The sequence below is a fragment of the Sciurus vulgaris genome (genome assembly GCF_902686455.1).
Source record: "Sciurus vulgaris genome assembly, chromosome: 15".
Taxonomy (NCBI): domain Eukaryota; kingdom Metazoa; phylum Chordata; class Mammalia; order Rodentia; family Sciuridae; genus Sciurus; species Sciurus vulgaris.
The window spans coordinates 25,404,882-25,412,300 of NC_136476.1; the positions used below are offsets into that span (position 1 = coordinate 25,404,882).

A 7,419-nucleotide genomic window follows, 5' to 3' on the forward strand; every position below is an offset into this window, starting at 1 on the left:
AAACAACAATGGAGGTCAGCAAAGGGAGGAACTAACCTAGAGAAAAATGACTCAAAGGAGAAACCAAGCCAACTTAAAAACCAAAAATAAGCCAAATGACTGGGAATACAAATCATTTCTCAATAATAACCCTAAACGTTAATGGCCTAACTCCTCAATCAAAAGACATAGACTGGCAGAATGGATTAAAAAGAAAGACCCAACAATATGCTGCCTGCAAGAGACTCATCTCATAGAAAAGACATCCGCAGACTAAAGGTGAAAGGATGGGAAAAACCTGCCACGCACATGGACTCAGTAAAAAAGCGGGGGTTTCCATCCTTATATCAGATAAAGTGGACTTCAAGCCAAAGTTAGTCAGAAGGGATAAAGAAGGACATTGCATATTGCTTAAGGGGAACCATAAATCAGGAAGACATAACGATAGTAAATATTTATGCCCCAAACAATGGTGCATCCCTGTACATCAAACAAATCCTTCTCAATTTCAGGAATCACATAGACCACAACACAATAATTCTGGGCAACTTTAATGCACCGCTGTCACCACTGGATAGATCTTCCAAACAAAATCCAACCAAAGAAACCATAGAATTCAATAACACAATCAATAACCTAGACTTAATAGACATACATAGAATATTCCATCCATCAACAAGCGGATACACTTTCTTCTCAGCAGCACATGGGAACCTTCTCGAAAACAGACCATGTGTTATGCCACAAAGCAGCCCTTAGGAAATGCAAAAAAATAGAGATACTGCCTTGTGTTCTATCAGATCATAATGGACTGAGAGTAGAAATCAATGACAAAATAAAAAAAGGAAATTACGCCAACACTTGGAGACTAAATAATATGCTATTGAATGAAACATGGATAACAAAAAACATCAGGGAGGAGATTAAAAAATTCTTAGAGGTCAATGAGAATAATGATACAACATATCAAAATCTCTGGGACACTATGAAAGCAGTCCTAAGAGGAAAATTCATTGCATGGAGCACATTCCAGAAAAGAATGAAAAGTCAACAATTAAATGACCTAACATTACAGCTCAAAGCCCTAGAAAAAGAAGAACAAAATAACAGCAAAAGTAGTAGAAGACAGGAAATAATTAAAATCAGAGCTGAAATCAATGAAATTGAAACAAAAGAAACTATTCAAAAAATTGACATAACAAAAAGTTGGTTCTTTGAGAAAGTAAAGAAAATAGATAAACCCTTAGCCACACTAACAAAGAAAAGGAGAGAGAAGACTCAAATTACTAAAATACCTGATGCAAAAGGAAATATCATGACAGACACCACTGAGATACAGAACATAATGAGAAGCTACTTTGAAAATCTGTATTCCAACAAAATAGAAAGTACCGAAGACATTGACAAATTTCTAGAGACATATGCTCCTCCCAAACTGAACCAGGAGGACATACACAATTTAAACAGATCAATATCAAGCAATGAAATAGAAAAAGCCATTAAAAATCTACCATCCAAGAAAAGCCCAGGACCAGAAGAATTCTCAGCTGAGTTCTACAAGACCTTCAAAGAAGAACTCCTTCCAATACTTCTCAAAGTATTCCAGGAAATAGAAAAGGAGGGTACCCTACCAAACTCATCCTATGAAGCTAATATCACCCTCATACCCAAACCAGGAAAAGACACATCAAGAAAAGAAAATTTTAGACCAATATCCTTGATGAACATAGATGCTAAGATCCTTAACAAAATATTGGCAAACTGTATCCAAAAACATGTTAAAATTGTGCACCACGATCAAGTGGGGTTCATTCCCGCAATGTAAGGATGGTTCAACATTCGTAAATCAATAAACAAAATCCATCATATCAATGGACTTAAGGATAAGAATCATATGGTTATTTCAATTGATGCAGAAAAAGCATTTGACAAAATACAACACCCCTTCATGCTGAAAACACTAGAAAAAATAGGGATAGTGGGAACATACCTGAACATTGTAAAGGCTATTTATGCTAAGCCCATGGCCAACATCATTCTTAATGGAGAAAAACTGAAACCATTCCCTTTAAAAATGGGAACAAGACAGGGATGTCCTCTTTCACCACTTCTATTCAACAGTGTCCTCGAAATTCTAGCCACAGCAATTAGGCAGACTAAAGAAATTAAAGGGATACAAATAGAAAAAGAGGAAATTAAGCTGTCACTATTTGCAGATGACATGATTCTATATTTAGAGGATCCAAAAACCTCCTCCAGAAAACTTCTAGACCTCATCAATGAATTCAGCAAAATATCAGGCTATAAAATCAACACGCATAAATCTACAGCATTTTTATACGCAAGCGACGAAACAACTGAAAGGGAAATGAGGAAAACAACTCCATTTGCAATAGCCTCAAAAAAAAATAAAATACTTGGGTATCAATCTCACAAAAGAGGTAAAAGATCTCTACAATGAAAACTACAAAACACTGAAGAAAGAAATTAAGGAAGACCTTAGAAGATGGAAAGATCTCCCAATGTCTTGGATAGGCAGAATTAATATTGTCAAAATGGCCATACTACCAAAAGTGCTATATAGATTCAATGCAATTCCAATTAAAATCCCAATGACATACCTTACAGAAATAGAGCAAGCAATCATGAAATTCATCTGGAAGAATAAGAAACCCAGAATAGCTAAAGCAATCCTTAGCAGGAAGAATGAAACAGTGGGTATCACAATACCAGAACTTCAACTATACTACAAAGCGATAGTAACAAAAACGGCATGGTATTGGCACCAAAATAGACAGGTAGATCAATGGTACAGAATAGAGGACACAGACACAAACCCAAATAAATACAATTTTCTCATACTAGACAAAGGTGCCAAAAATATGCAATGGAGAAAAGATAGCCTCTTCAACAAATGGTGCTGGGAAAACTGGAAATCCATATGCAACAGAATGAAACTAAACCCATATCTCTCACCCTGCACAAAATTCAACTCAAAATGGATCAAGGACCTTGAAATCAGACCAGAGATCCTGCATCTTATAGAAGAAAAAGTAGGTCCAAATCTTCACCTTGTTGGCTTAGGATCAGACTTCCTTAACAGGACTCCCATAGCACAAGAAATAAAAGCAAGAATCAATAACTGGGATAGATTCAAACTAAATAGCTTTCTCTCAGCAAAGGAAACTATCAGCAATGCGAAGAGAGAGCCTACAGAGTGGGAGAATATCTTTGCCAATCATACTTCAGATAGAGCACTAATTTCCAGAATATATAAAGAACTCAAAAAACTCTACACCAAGAATACAAATAACCCAATCAACAAATGGGCTAAGGAAATGAACAGACACTTCACAGAAGAAGATCTACAAGCAATCAACAAACATATGAAAAAATGTTCAACATCTTTAGTAATAAGAGAAATGCAAGTCAAAACTACACTAAGATTCCATCTCACCCCAATTAGAATGGCGATTATCAAGAACACAAGCAACAATAGGTTTTGGAGAGGATGTGGGGAGAAAGGTACACTCATACATTACTGGTGGGACTGCAAATTAGTGCAGCCACTCTAGAAAGCAGTGTGGAGATTCCTTAGAAAACTTGGAATGGACCCACCATTTGACCCAGCTATCCCACTCCTCGGCCTATACCCGAAGGACTTAAAATCAGCACACTACAGAGATACAGCCACATCAATGTTCATAGCGGCTCAATTCACAATAGCCAGACTATGGAACCAACCTAGATGCCCTTCAATTGATGAATAGATAAAGAAACTGTGATATATATATATAAATATATATATGGAATATTACTCAGCTATAAAGAATAATAAAATTATGGCATTTGCAGGCAAATGGATGAAATTGGAGAATATCATGTTAAGTGAGATAAGCCAATCTCAAAAATCCAAAAGAGAAATGATCTCACTGATAAGCGGATGATGACACTTAATGGGGGGTGGGAGGGGGGCAAGAATGGAGGAAGGAGGGACTATATAGAGGGAAAAGAGAGGTGGGAGGGGTGGGGGGGAAGGAAAAAAATAACGGAATGAATCAAACATCATTACTCTATGTAAATATATGAATATGCAAATGGTATGCTATTACTCCATGTACAAACTGAAAGAACATGTATCCCATTTGTTTACAATAAAAATAAATTTAAAAAAATACTTTCTTACATTTTGGCATGATAAGATGTCCCAGGTTGTCACATATACTTTTGGTCAGACCTGTAGTCAGTCATTTTTCTAAGGAGCCATGTTTGCTTTTATTAGAGAGTAGCACTAAGAAACAAGATCTGGGTACACTTGATGCTATTAGGACATTGTTTCTCTGAATATTTTAAATTTTTCATACAAGGTCTTAAAGACCATTTTCCAAAGAAACTTGGACACTCCCATTCTTTCAACAGACTTCGACATTCCCTGACTACATTCATCTATTTATAGACAGAGTAGGTGAGTTTTAAGGGTACATAATTATATTTGAATAAAAAGTAACGAGTCTGAAAAAAAAAAAAGTAATGAGTTGGATTTCCCCTCAATATCTAATGCTTACCAACTACCAAACTATCATCTTGAGCTTGACTATTAGTTTCTTTTTCCCATGAAAATGTAAGATCAGCAAAAGTTCCTACTATTATAAATCATCTACTGTCTTACTTCATAATGAAGATCTGCTTTAAAATTTTCCCAAACTTCTCAAGCAAATTATGTACTTTGCATGGAGTCTCGTGAATGGTTCTGACAGACCATAAAATAAATATACTTTCTTCCTTGAGTTGGTTACTCTCGCTGTCTAGGGCTCCTACAGTAAGAATGGATACTATGATATCCCTAGGGATTTCTAACCTATCTCAATGTGCACACAAATACACGCTAGGGATTTATGTGTATGTTAGTCAGCTTTCTCTTACTATAACAAATAACTGAGATAATCACCTTATAAAGCAAACAGGCTTATTTTGGCTTACTGTTTTGGAGGTAAAGTCCTTGATCAGTTTCCCCTTTTGCTTTAGGGCTACTGGGGAAGAGGAAAAACAGAACATCGTGGTAGGAATATATGGTAAAACAAAACTGCTCACCTAATCATGAACCAGGCAGCAAGAGATGGAGATGAAGGGGTTGGACCACATTATCCCTTTCAAGGGCACATCCCTGATGACTGAAAGACCTCCCTCTAGGTTCCACCTCTAATAAATACTACCACATCAAATAGCACCACCCTAGGGACCAAGCAATTAATACACAAGCCTTTGGGGGACATTCAAAATCCAGATTATACCCATGTAATACCAGCATAGGAGAATAAGCACCAAGCTCAACATGCAGTTACATTCTGGTGCTGACTCTACCTCTGTGGGACCTTAGGCAAAACATTTCATTTATTCATTCAACAAATGAATATCAAAAATATGACAGATAATGAGATAATTTTCTCAGCTACAAACTGGAGAACTCTAAAAATTTTATGATCTGAATTAAGTCCATGATTTGTAGACCCTGTGGTCTGATGGTCACTTCACAGCTATTATTCTTGACATAAAATTATAATTGTCACTTGGTGTGGTGGCACATGCCTACAATCCCAGCTACTTGGGAGGTACAGGAGGCAAGAAGATCTCAAGTTCAAAGCCCACCTGGGCAACTTAGAGTGACCCTGTCTCAAAAGCTTAAAAATATGTAAAGGCTGGGGATATAGCTCAGTGGTAGACCACCTGCTTAGCCTGCATAAGGCCCTGGGTTCAATCCCCAGCACCACCACACACACTACGGTTCTATAAAGCCAGGAGGAACTTTTGGGTTGTGTATGGGTGTGCACATACATGTGTGTGCATATGTGCACCCATGGGTACGTGGACAAGGAGGTAGAGGCAGTTGAGTTAGTGTCCCAACTCCTTGGATTTCATTTGTCATTCTTCTTTCTCTCCCACACCTATCTGGTGGTAGTGGGCATTTATACTTATGTTTCTTTTTATTCATTTTCAAATATTTTAAAATTTTAAGGTAGGGAATAGTAGGAAAGGCAGGAAAGGGGGAAGAAGGGGAGTAGTAGCAGAAGAGCAGGAGGAGGACATGAAGGTGGAGTTAAGGAATGGAGCCCCAGAGAAGGTGACAAGAGTTAGTTCTTGATAATTTCCTGTGTATCAATAAAGAAATTGAAGGTCTAAATTACGCTTTTAAATAATTAGAGTTCTAAACAAGGCTAACATGGAATTAAATTCACTGGCCCAACTTTCCAGCTTAAATAAACTTTGAAAGTTGGAACTTGGTAACAACATAATTTCTGCAGCTTGAAAGTCCTGCCAGAAAAATGTCCAAATCTTGTCTCAATCTGAGTAGAAACAAAATCAAAGAGCTTAGTACAGTAGAAGCTCTGCAAAATCTTAAAACATTTGAAAAGTCTTGACTTGTTTAATTGAGAGACCAGAAACCTAGATTACAGAGAAAGTATTTTTGAACTATTGAAACAAATCACACAGTTAAATGGATTTGATCAGGAGGATAAAGAAGTACCAGATTCTGAATAGAAGGAGGAGGATGGAGATGAAGATGATGGAGATGAAGACGATGGAGATGAAGAAGATGAAGCTGGTCCACCTGAAGGATGAGGGAGAGGAGGAAGAAGAAGAGAAGCAGGAGGAGGATGAAGACAAAGCAGGTTCAGCATTGAGAGAGGAAAAAAAGGAAGTGGGCCTCTCATACTTGATTAAAGAAGAAATTTAGGCTGAAGAAGATGATTATGACTATGCTGAAGAAAGGGAAGAAGAGAAAAAGAAGATTTTGGGGGGGGGGGGAATGAGATGCTGAAGATGACGGAGAGGAAGAAGATGACTGGATCATTCTTAGACCAGACTCCCTAACATTCCCACGTATGCAAGAGAGTAATCACATCTTTGTTTCTTCATGTATGATAGCTATCCATACAAAAGACTATGGGTAACTTTTTATCAGCAAAGTGTGGGTTTGCTATTTTTGTGTTATTATTCCAATTAAGATTTACTAGTCTACCATAGAAATGAAAAGTTGTGTCCCATTTGTATACAATGAATCAAAATGCAGTCTATGTAAATAAAAAACAAGTAAATAAAAAATTTTTAAAAAGATTTACTAATCTGATAGTGATTATATTGTATGTAGAGAAAAAATTTCACTGACACTCTCCTCATTAAGAAATTCTCATCCATTGGATTAGACAAAGGGAAATGAAGGAAAGGAGTGGGGAGGGAGATAGGAAAGACAACAGAATTAATTGATAATTTTCCTAACCTTGTATTTGTATATATGACCAGGGTAACTCCACAGCATGTACAACCACAAGAGTGGGAACCTAAATAGAATCAGTTAAACTCTATGTGTATATATTCTGCCAAAATACATTCTACTGTCATGTATAGTTAACTAAAAATAAAAAAGGAAAATTTAAAAAAAGA

At 36.8% G+C, this 7,419-nt stretch overlaps 1 pseudogene across 1 annotated transcript; it reads left to right on the forward strand.

The window, feature by feature from the left end:
- The first annotated feature begins 5,833 nt into the window (after positions 1-5,833).
- LOC306644875 (acidic leucine-rich nuclear phosphoprotein 32 family member E-like) lies at positions 5,834-7,017 on the forward strand (annotated as a pseudogene). Its single transcript has 2 exons — positions 5,834-5,837; positions 6,180-7,017. The product of its transcript is annotated as an acidic leucine-rich nuclear phosphoprotein 32 family member E-like (transcript).
- Positions 7,018-7,419: the final 402 nt, after the last annotated feature.